Source organism: Lycium ferocissimum, chromosome 1 (assembly GCF_029784015.1).
Source record: "Lycium ferocissimum isolate CSIRO_LF1 chromosome 1, AGI_CSIRO_Lferr_CH_V1, whole genome shotgun sequence".
Taxonomy (NCBI): domain Eukaryota; kingdom Viridiplantae; phylum Streptophyta; class Magnoliopsida; order Solanales; family Solanaceae; genus Lycium; species Lycium ferocissimum.
Window position 1 is genome coordinate 41,367,582 of NC_081342.1, and position 12,065 is coordinate 41,379,646.

Consider the following 12,065-nt stretch of genomic DNA (forward strand, 5'->3'; position numbering starts at 1 on the left):
ATATTCAAAAAAAAACCCAAAAACCCAAAACACAAATCTTCAAATAAAAGCAACACAACATTCTTTTCTTCCAAATTCGTGAACTATGCCACAACCACACGTTAACAACATTATTCACACAAATGAAAGAAATGATATTAATATCATATTAGCCACAACCCCCACAAAAAAATTACAACTCAACTGAACCATTAAACCTTCTTTTTACATCATAGAATCACAACAACAACAACCAAAAATACTAAATAAATTTAGTTCATCACTCCACACAAACGACCCTACCGGCAACACCAACACGTATGGTTCCATGAATTTCATTCATTTCTACACACTACAACATCGGAAACCATCCAAACACATGAAAAGAAGATTAAACCTTACCTTTACCCTAATTTACAACTTGGCTAGGGTTTGTAACTTCAAAATTGAATGCTTTGATTGCTCAACAACTACTTCACGTTACTAGGGACCTTCCAATTGGTTGGAATACTAGAAAGAAAATTATTTTTAATCAATATTCATGGGCACCAATTCGGCTAGCCTGGCCGGCTTCTCCTCTCTTCTCCAAGTTTCTTGAGTTGTGAATGATGAATAAGTCTTTCTTTGTCATCACTTATCTATATATATAATTCATACAAGGTGGACACATGCCCCACTCATGGCTTAAGGGGCAATCAAATTTGGCCAAGCCAGGTGAGCTCCACCACACGGCACTTTGTTTTTATTTATAAATAATTAACTCTAATTTTCCTTAATATTTCATACCAATAAAATTTATAAGCAACTTGCATTAAAACGGAATCGGAAAATAGCCTTGTCCTTAACTTTATCGCGATTAGCTTAAAATATCCCATGTACAAAATACGGATATAACTCTCCCCCCCCCACTTGAAATTTATCCTCGAATGTTAAACCGTCTTCGGGTCTTATAAGCACTTCGGGGGGGTTCCTTTTATAGCTATCATTACGATTCATTCATCAATCAACAACCAATTAAGGTGTTTACCATAGGCTAGGAAACAGTAGGGATACTTATTCTTCGTCTTTTGACCCTTCCCGGGTCATCTCCTCCGTTATTGTTCGTCCATTCTTAACGGGCACCCTCTTTAGTATGCAACCTTCTCCACTTGCGATCCGGTATGGCTATAGGGCGCTCTTCGTAGGATAATTCCTCTCTTCTGGATATTGATACGAATCCAATAAGCACAAGGCCTTTCACTCGAAGTCAACAAGCGAACTTCAAGAGTTGCAAGCCTTGTTATGAAAAGGATGCCTTGGAGGAGATTGGAGAAGACTTGCGGATTTACAACATTTGGGAGTTGGCATTGGAAGAGGGTTTCAAGTGCAGAAGTGCAAAATGGATAAAAGTGCAACTATGGGGCTAAGATTGGAGTTGGAGGTCATCTTTCAAATTATGAGGTTAGAATGGCAATTTGGGGTCGTAATTGCAAGATATGAGGCTTTGGATGCAATTGAAGACCCTTGGTATTTTGCAAAAAGCCACTTTAAGACTTTTGTAATAGGTTAGTATAAATACTTATTTTCATCCATTTGGGAAAACTTAGCTTAGATATTGTGAGAATTTATATTTTGAGAGATTTAGTTATTAGATTGTTTGTTTGGTTGATTATTGACTAAGTGTAATTTCTTAGTTGTGCATTAAATTTGCAAGTTCCATTGGATTCATATTAGGTTGCTCATTTGGGGAATTCATTTGAGTCCTTTTCTTGAATTAATTACTTAGGTTCTTAGGTTGAACCCAAAATTTGGGGAAGATTGGGTTTGATATACCTAATTTTGCCCATAGATTTACATCCTTTGGGTCTAGATCTATCCTTTCTATCTCTTCTTTTCAATTTTCCAAGTTCCTTTATTTTCTTTTGTTTTTTTGAATCTTAGAGTTTCCTTAGGTTGAATCTTATCATTTGGTATCGGAGAGCATAGATAAGAGATGTTCCCACAATTTCTAATCCTAGGCTCAAAATGCGAAAATCACAAAAAAAACAAAAATCCGAAAATCCTAAAAAAAAAAAAAAAAATATTAGAAAATTATTTTGTGGTTTGATTTTGTTGTTTCGAATTTAGATTTGAGTTTATTGAGGTGGAAAACATCTAAATCCGAAGTTTGAAGTTGTTTGGGTGGGTTTTGAAGTTTTCACCATTGAACCTCAAAGCTTGAAGAACTCAAAAGTGGGTTTAGTGATTGAGAAAGCAATTAAAGCAAATTGAATATTGGGCTTTGTTCTCTAAGTGATAAGGAGCTTAATCGAAATTTGGAGCAAAAACGAGTTGATTTGGTCCTGATTGCATTTGGGGGCTCTTGGTGTTCTTAAGAACATTCATATCTTCATATTGGAGAAAAAGACCAAAAAAAGGGGGTTTGACCCAAAGGTTTTTCCAAAGACAAAGGGGAAAAATTTGGGTTTTTTGGGCCAAAAAAGGGCAAGTCCTAGGTTGTGGGGCCCCCAAAAACGTCATCGAAGAAAGGGTGGCTTCCACCCATACCACCAAATGCACCAAAAGGTTGACTTTTGAAGCAAGGGTTAAAAAGTGTGGAAGGGGGCTTTGATGAGTTTGAGGATTTCCGGATGAAGCCCAAATGAAAAAGCATTGAAAAAAGCCCTTTAATTAAAAGGTTTGAGCCAACTTGAATCGAGACATGAAAACCCCGGACTAAAAAACCTAAAAAGTCTTGAAGGGATTCCATGAGGGCCCCAAGGTTGAGGCGGATCAAAAAGAAGAGGGTTTCCTCAAAAACAAAAGAAAAAAAAATTTTAAAATTGGATCAAAGGCAAAAAAAAGGGGAAAACTTCCATTGGGATGCCAAAACAAAAACTCAAACACCCAAAAAAAATTCGATTACAAAGCAAAGGTGATGACAAGGCTAAAGGAGGTAACAATTTTTAACCCCAAATTAAACCGACCTTCTACCACCCAATGTTTTTGGGCCCGGGGGAAGACACAACCCGGGAAAGTGCCCCAAACCCGGAGGACTATCACAAAAATGGGGGAGGGTAAAAAACCGAGATGAACAGAGGGCGGGGAGGTCATGAAAAAAGGGAGAAAGAAGTGAGTGTGAGGGTGATTGATGAAGGGGTTGGGAGAAAGGGAAGAACCCTTTTAACCTTTTTGGGGGGCTGAAAGCCAGGGGGCCCCCAAAAAGGGGAAGGGCGACCAAAGGGAGAATTTTTTTTCATGCACGAGCAAAAGGGAAAAATTTTTCCCTTTCATTGATGGGGGAAGTTGTACGAATCCGTTACCCAAATTTTTTAGTTGAAAGTATGAAATTTTTTTAGAAGCATACTAACCCCTACAAATTCTTTTAAGAAGTGGCGAAAGGGGGGGCCCAAAAAACAACCCATTATCAAATTTAGAGGGCAAGTACCAAGAGGATTTTGTGTGATGTGGTCCCCTTTTGCAACCCTTGCCATTTTTGTTGGAAGACCTTGGCAACTTGATGTTGATCCCCAAACCATAGTGGGAGAACAAACAAGACTTTTTGTGGCCGGGGGGAAGAAGTACTTCAAACAACCCTTACCAAGGAGTGGGGATTATTTGTACTTGGGAGAAGGGTATAAAAGGGGAAAAAAAGGGGGAAGGGTGAAAGGAAATTTTGTTGGTCAAAATGGAGGGGACATCTCAAGATGGTTCCAAGAAATGTTTGTTGGCCAAACCAAGTAATTGAAAAGGGGGTTGGGCCAGGACACTTGAAGGTGGTTCTTGTCAAAAAAGATCTTCCCCCAAATACAAAAACAAGTTACTAGCACTTTTCCTAGTGGTGTGTCTTCTTTTTGGGGGGAATATGAAGCCTTGTTTCCGGAGGAAATGCCCGATCACCCCCTTGAGAGGTATTAAACCCCAAATTGACTTTGCCCCCGGGACCCCAAAAACCCCAAAAAACCCAAACGGGGAAAATCCAAAGAAAAAAAAAACCGGCAATTTTGGAGAGTTTTTTTGGGGGCCCAGGAAGGAGAGTCTTAGCCCGTTTTGGGGGTTCCGGGTGATTCTTGTTCCAAAAAAAGATTGCCCTTGGAGGATGTGCATTGATTGGGCCCCCCGTAAAACAAAATCCCCGGAAAAGTTTTGCCACCCCCATTTGGGGTTTGATGATATTTTGGGAGAGCTTTGTGGCTAAAGGGTTTTTTTTTCAAATTGATTTTAGAAGTGGCTATCACCAAATTCGAATGACCCCCCGGTGATGAGTGGAAAAGATTTTAAAACCCAAATTTTGGACTCATGGGGGCTTGCCCGCCATTTGGCCCAACCAAGCACCTAGCACATTTGGGGGTTAGAATCTGTCTTGAAACACTTTATCAACAAGTTTGTGGTTGTTTTTTTTGATGATATCCTTGGATAAAATCAATTGAGGAGCTGTAGGCCCGGGGGCAAGTGTTTAGTTTGTTGCGGGGAGGTTGTTTGCTAATATGAAGAAATGTGCTTTTTTTTGTTGATAAAGTGGGTTCCGGGGTTTTGGGAGGGAAATGGTGTGGAAGGGTTTTGGGAAAAAAAAGTGGGGTCTATTAAAATTTGGGGAACTCCTAAAAATGCAACCGAATGTGAGGAGTTTCCCTGGGTTGGCAAATTTTAAAGGGGAAAAAGGGGTTTTGGGCAACCTTCCCTTAACCAATTGGGTTTAAAAAAACCTTTTGTTTGGGAATAGCAAGAGAAGGCGCCCAAAAATTAAATCCATGTTGAGTTTTGTCACAATTATTGAATTACCCCTTTTAAAAAAACTTTTTAAGTTGAGGTATGCTTCCGGGGTTGGCATAAAAAGGGGGTGTTTACGCAAGAAGGGAAGCCATTTTTGGGTTACTTTAGGAAAAGTAAAGGGGGGGTCATTGAACTACTCTTTTATGACAAAAGGGGTTGTAGCACCCCCCGGGGGGTCTTGACCCGGGAAAAATTATTTTTGGCATAAGGAAGGGGAAAGATCGGATCACGAATCATTGAAAATTTGAAGGGCCCAAACCGGTTTTCCCGAGACATGCGAAAGGGTAGAATTGATTAAGCTTTCCCTTATGTGGGTCCTTCAAAAGGGGGAAGGAAAATTTGGGAGCGGATGCATTATCTAAAAAGGTATGTCTTGCTAAACACTACGACTTCTAGAATGATGGGGTTTGAAAGCCTTAAAGGGGTTCATTTTTCAAGATCCCGACTTTGGGGATTTTGAGGTTTTACCCAAGGGAGGAGGGGTTGATAGGTTCCAACTTGTTGACGGGTTCCTATTCAAGGATGGTAGAGTTTGTGTCCCAAGGCTCTGGAGAGGTTGTTCGTCGGGAAACCATAGTGGTGGAATGATGGGCCTTTTTAGTGGCCAAGACACTTGACATTTTGGGAGAGCAATTCTATTGGCCCCAAGATGGAAAATGAGTTGAAAAGCCATGGGGTCAATGTTTGGCCCCCAAAAAAGCCGGGGCCAAAACCCGGCCCCAAGGTATGTATACTCCCCCTTTCCCACTCCCAAAGGGGCCTTGGATAGACATTTCTATGGATTTTTGTTGGGGCTTTCCCCAAAACCCCAAAAGGGGGCATGATAGCATTTTTGTTGTGGTAGATAGGTTCTCAAAAAAGTCTCATTTTATAACCATAAAGTGAGAGCATCTCATGTAGCATCCCTTTTTTGAATAAAAGTCCTTAAGTTACATGGAGTTCCCCGCACTATTTTAGTGATAGGGATTCCAAGTTTTACCCCTTTTGGGAAAAGTCTTTTGGGGGTTTACTTGGCACCAAGCTCCTTTTTTTTACTTCTTTCCCATCCTCAAACGGAGGTCAAACCGAAAAAATGGTAGGACTCTAGGAGTATGCTTTTGGGGATGATTGGGAAAGCCCAAACCCCCGGGGAGGACCGACCATTGATTGAGTTTGCTTACAATCGGTCCCTCCATTCCTCTATTGGATGACTCCATTTGAAGTATGTTATGGCTTTTAAACCTTTTTATTCCCCAAAAACCCTAACCCCTTTTTCTAGGATGTTGTTGTGAGTTTAGAGCAAAACCGGGGGGGGCCGAAATGATTAAAAAAAACCCTGCCAAGGGGAAAGGAGAGCATTGACAAAGGGCAACACCAAGGTAGCCAAGGGCCAAAAAACATGGGAGAAGAAAGGTGGACTTCCAACCCGATGGGTTGGGGGGGTTTTACTTCCCCAAAAAAAAGGTTCCCAAAGCGAAAAGGAAAAGAGCCCCAAAGGGGGGAGGACCTTCAAAGTGCTTGGGAAAAATCAATGACAATGCCTCAAATCGGCTTACCAAGTGAGTATAATGTTCATAATGTTTTCAATGGAGTGATCTTTCCTCTTGTGTTGTAGGTATTTCCCTTAGATTCGAGGACAATCTTTTCCAAGGGGAGGAGATACGAACCAACAAGGTAAAGGGCCCTTTTACTCAAAATCAAGCGAGAACTTCGAGTTGCAAGCCTTGTTTATGAAAAAAAGGGTGCCTTGGAGAAGATTGGAGAGAAGACTTCGGGGGATTTACAACATTTTTTGGGGGTTGGCATTGGGGAAAAGTTGAAAGGCCTTGAATGCAAAATGGATAAAAGTGCAACTAGGGGCTAAGATTCAAATTGGGGGTCATCTTGCAAATTATGGGGGTTAGAATGGCAATTGGAGGTCATAATTGCAAGATAAGGCTTTTTGGGTGCAATTGAAGACCCTGTGGGGATTTTTTAAAAAAAGCCACTTTAGGGCCTTTTTGGTGTAATAGGCATTAGTATAAATACTTATTTTCATCCATTTGGAAGACTTAGCTTGGATATTGTGAGAATTTATATTTTGAGAGATTTAGTTATTAGATAGTTTGTTTGGTTGATTATTGACTAAGTGTAATTTCTGATTGTACATTGAATTGCAAGTTCAGGTTGGATTCGTATTAGGTTGCTCATTTGTGGAATTCATTTGAGTCACACTGTACAATTCAAATTACTTAGGTTCTTAGGGTTGAATCAAATTGGGAGGGATTAGGTTTGATATACCTAATTTTGCCCATAGATTTACTATCCTTTGGGTCTCGTATCTATCTTTCTATCTCTTAACTTTTCCAATTTTCCAAGTTCCGCTTTATTTTTCTTTGTTATTTTGAATTCTTAGAGTTTCGCCCAGGTTGAATCTTATAAGATAAATACATTGGAAATGCTACGGAAGGATCGCCTATCATTTACGAAGCATTGATACATGGAGAATTTGGATCTGCTTTGCTCCCAAATCGGATGGCCGGTCTAATTCATAGGCAACCTTGCTACCTTACGGACGATAAGTGAGTCCAGTATACCTCGGAGTGACTTCCCCTTCTTACTGGTCTCCATGTTTCCTGCCATGGGTGGCTCTTTTCGAGAAATACCCAATCACCGATACGGAACTCACAAAGTGTCGTCTTAGATTATCTTGCATATGATTTTTGTCGACTACGGTACTAATAACCATTCTTTGAATGAGTTTCACTTTATCATTGCTTATTTGAATCGTATGCAGGCCCGATTAACTTAGTTTCGCCGACATCGAACGACCCGATCGGTGACATGCACTTCTGCCATACGAGCCTCGTACGGTGCCATGCGGATGCTACAGAATGGTAGCTATTATTATAAGCAAACTCAACGAGTGGAAAATGATCGTCCCGGTACCTACCGAAATCAATAACAGGAGGCCGCCCGACATATCTTGGCGTACGAACGAGTGCGCTGGCTTTGTCCGTCGGGGTATGAGGGTGGAACGCGGTGCTAAGACTCACACGGTGTCCCCAATCCTTCTGACGAAATGATCTCCGAGAAGTTGGCGCAAACTAGGCACCTCTGTCGGATATAATGGATGTGGGAACTCGTGAAGTCTTACTATCTCCTTAATATATAACCTTACTTAATCCTCGGTACAGAATAAGTAGTCATTGCGGAAGGAGAAAGATGGTCGATTTTGTCAGCCTATCTACAATAACCCATGTAGGTCATGCTTTCGTGAGTGCGAGTTAAGCACCTTAATAAAGTCCATATTAATTACTTCCCGGCTTCAGTGAATCTCCGTCTCTGTAACAATCCACCGAACTTCGATGTTCGATCTTACTTTGTTCGTCGTTGAGCCTTCCGAGCGACAAACTGCTGCTTGTGTCTCTCTTCGTACCATCCCACCAGTACAAACGTACGAGGTCGTGATACATCTTTGGTGATCCGGATGAACGGAATAGCGAGCGTAATTGCCCTCTCCCCGCGACTTTGTCGTAGCGACCACCCAACCTCGAGTACACCCGCAATATTTTATGTAGTAGTACTCGACGGTGTAATCTCGAATGGGATTTTCTCCTTTAAAAAGTACGTGTCTGTCTTGTGCAGGCGGGGTCTCGTATTGGCGTGCGCTTTACCTCTTCCATAATAAGGATTCGACGGCCTCTCGGACGAAACCGAAATTATCTCCCGAGAATCGACGGAGACGGACTCAAAGACTAGCCCCAGTGATAAATATGTGAACATTCTTTCTACTGGGTGCCGCACATGGCCTTGTGGGCACCTGATGAGCGCATACGCACCACATTAGCTTTCGAGGGATGTAAAATATCAACATCGTAATCTTTCGATGTACAACTCTCGCGCCTGCTGCTGCCTTAAATTCGGCTCATGCAGCAAAGATATCTTGGAGGCTTTTGTGATCCGTATAAATATCAACATGAACACCGTATAGATAATGCCTCCCGTATCTTCGAGCTTGCATGATTCGGTGCTAATTCCGGATAAGAGTAGGATAATTTCTTTAGTGCTTTTACGGTTGTAGGAGGCATGAGCTATAACTGCGCATCTTGCCGTAATACACAACCTAACCCAACAACGGAAGCATCGCGATAAATGACATAGCCATACGGTCCCTCGGAAAAGTGTTAGCGGAGGCTTAATCAACTTTCTTTCGACAGCTGGAAACCGTTCTGACATCGGTCACGGAACTTAGTTTGTCTTACGAGTTAGCCTCGTTAAAGGCGGCGAGAAATCGAAGCAAACTTCTCCGCCGTCTTGCGCAATATCTTGCTAACCCCCGAGAGAAACTACGTACTCGGTAGGTGTCGTAGGTGTAGGCCAAGTCTTTACGGTCTCGATTTTGCCGTATATCGGCCGAATGCCATCGGTTCGATAATATGCCCCGACAATGTAACTAAGTCAACGAGAATTCACATTTAGAGAACTTAGCATACAATTTAAGTCTTTGCGGAGCACCCAATACCGCCTCGAATGATGTGCGTGCTCTGCATAACACGATCAGCGAATAAGCTTGAGGATATCATCGATAAATACGATCACGAACATATCTAGGAACGGCTTGAATACTCGGTTCATCGGATCCATAAACAACTTCTTTGGAGCATTGGTCGGCCAAAGGACATCACTCGAAACTCATTAATGCCCGTATCGGGTCTGAATGCGGTGCTTTGGATATCTGCACTCTCCTGCCCCACCCTTTGGTGGTAGCGACCGCGGTCTATCTTGAGAAACACTTAGCACCACTACTTTGGTCAAACAAATCATCAATCTGGGGAGGGGATATTTATTCTTTATAGTTACCTTGTTCGGTACTTTTATAATCTATACACATCCGCGGCGACCCATCTTTCTTTCTTACGAACAATACCGGCGCCCCCAGAGGTGATGTCTTGGGCCCAATAAAGCCATCTCTAATAAATCCCTCGAAATTTCCTTGAATTCTTTCAATTCTGCAGGTGCCATTACGTAAGGAGAAATAGATATAGGTGAGTATACGGCGGCACATCTATAGTGAACTCTATCTCGCTCCGCGAGAAGACACAGAAGTTAAATGCAGAATACGTACGGAAATTCATTAACTACGATTGATGAAGAGTCGGTGTTTGCGCACCCAAATCATACGCACCGAACCCGGATGATAAATATACCCTTTCTAACCATGATACCTTCGCCTTGAGATATAAAATAAACTTACCCACTCGGCGATCTTGTATTTCCCGCTCGATAACGGGTTCTCTTGGAAATTTGAAGTAAACTACCTTAACCGGACGATCGACGTTGGCATAACAAGAAGGCTGACAGATCCCCACCAATAACATCGAATTCGGTCATATCATTTCTATCGGATACTGCTTTGGTGCCAACGGCCACATATAATTATCGAACAATCTTTATATACTGCCTTGCTACAACAAAATCTCTATCGGTGCTTCTATCGAACGGTTCTATCGGTTCGGTTTTATCCCGATTCTACAGCGACGAGGGAGAAATATACGATAAAGTAGAGCACGGATCTATCAATACGAACACGTCTCGGGAAGATCAATAATATACACCAGCAACACGTTTGGTGATGCCTCACGATCTTGTCGGCTAGCGAGGCATATATGCGGTTCGAGGGACCGCTGGTGAAAACTCATACGAACCTCTTCTCCTGTCTTCGCTGCGGGTGTCGGCCTATGCCGCCCATGCGGGCGCGTAGGTATAGAAGAGGAAGATGAACTGAAATTGACCCGATGGCGGTCGCGCCCCTAGACTACCTCCAAACGGACACTCTCTCATAATATGGCCTTGATGGCCACAAGAAAAATAAGCACCAGTAGCACGATAACCTCCCAGGGTGATGCCTCCCATGAGAACAGGAGCATGGGCGGCCTCATTTGGGACCTCTCTGTTCACTGCGAACCGAAGCCACGAACTCTGACACCGCTCGAGTACCCTGTGCTATCTAATCTCCTACACAAGCGTAGGTGTACTCACGTTACGGTGAAAAATACCCACTGCTCTCTGCCGAGGCTGCTGCCTCGAGACTCGCAGAATAACCGGTTTGATCTAGCTCTGCTTATACTGACCCTTATCACGATCTTTGTCGGTACGCATACTATGTCGATCCTCCGTCCCGTGTGCATGAGCACCCGCGCTCGAGCAATATCCATGCCGGTACAGCCATTATCATACGGTATCAATCAAGTAACGATCCCGACCCCATCACGTAATGATGCACTCTATCAGCCATATCAGCCACAATAGTAGGCGCATGTCTAGCCAAAATCAAACTCGAGGCTATAATCCCGAACACTCCTGCCATTCTGCCTCAGATGTAGGAATCTATCAACTCTGGCTCGCCTCATCTCCGGAGGTAGAAAGTGGCCAAGAAAGGCCTCAGTAAACTCATCCCACACCGCTGGAGGAGCACCCTCGCCCCTAGACAAATACCAGGAGCCATACCAATTAACAGCTACATCACGCAACCGATATGAAGCCAGCTCGACAGACTCAGTCTCAGAAGCTCTAATTATCCTCAACGTGCGCTGCATCTGTTGAATAAACTCTTGGGGATCTCCCAGGCACAGACCCATAGAACTCTGGAGGATTACAAGTCAAGAAATCACGGGCCCTCAAACTATCATGTCTGTCCGCATGATCACCTCCCAATCCGTGCCTGCCGAGCAGCACGCGCGGTAGTCTGGTCAGCAACTGGACCGCATCTCTCATAGCCCTATCCTCCGCCCCTGGCTGAGGAGCTGGAGGCTCGGGTACTGGAACCTCGGGAGCGGGCGGTGGAGCCGCCTCCTGACCTGCAGCTGCTGCTGCTCCAAGCTCCTCTGGTAGTGGCGGTGTAGCAGAGCTTGCTGACGGGAGCACAACCTCAGGCACAGGCTGAGCACGGGCCCTAGTAACTCTCCGGGCCTGGCTAGTCTCTCCAGCTACTGACTTGCCCTTCTGGGCAGCTGCCGCTCTCTTTGGAGGCATCGCTGTAAACATAATAATCCGTTAGGGAGGAATTATCCTGATAATACAGCTCTATCGCACGATCTAGAGCAAGAAGAAAAATATAACATCCTAAATGTCCTGTAGCTTCCTGTTTATAGATGTGGTGCACAACACACCAATAAACAAGACTCTACTAAACACAGTCTGTAGACACTCCGAGGATGAACCGCTCTGATACCACTTTTGTCACGACCCGTAGGTCGTGACTAGTGCTAGCTGGATACTCGTACACCTACTAACATAATCAGTCCACAACTAGCATAACTAAGAACTTTAATCAGAAAGGCAAGAGTGCCCAAAAACTCGCTCTAAAACTTTGCGCAATTTTTGCATATAGTGCA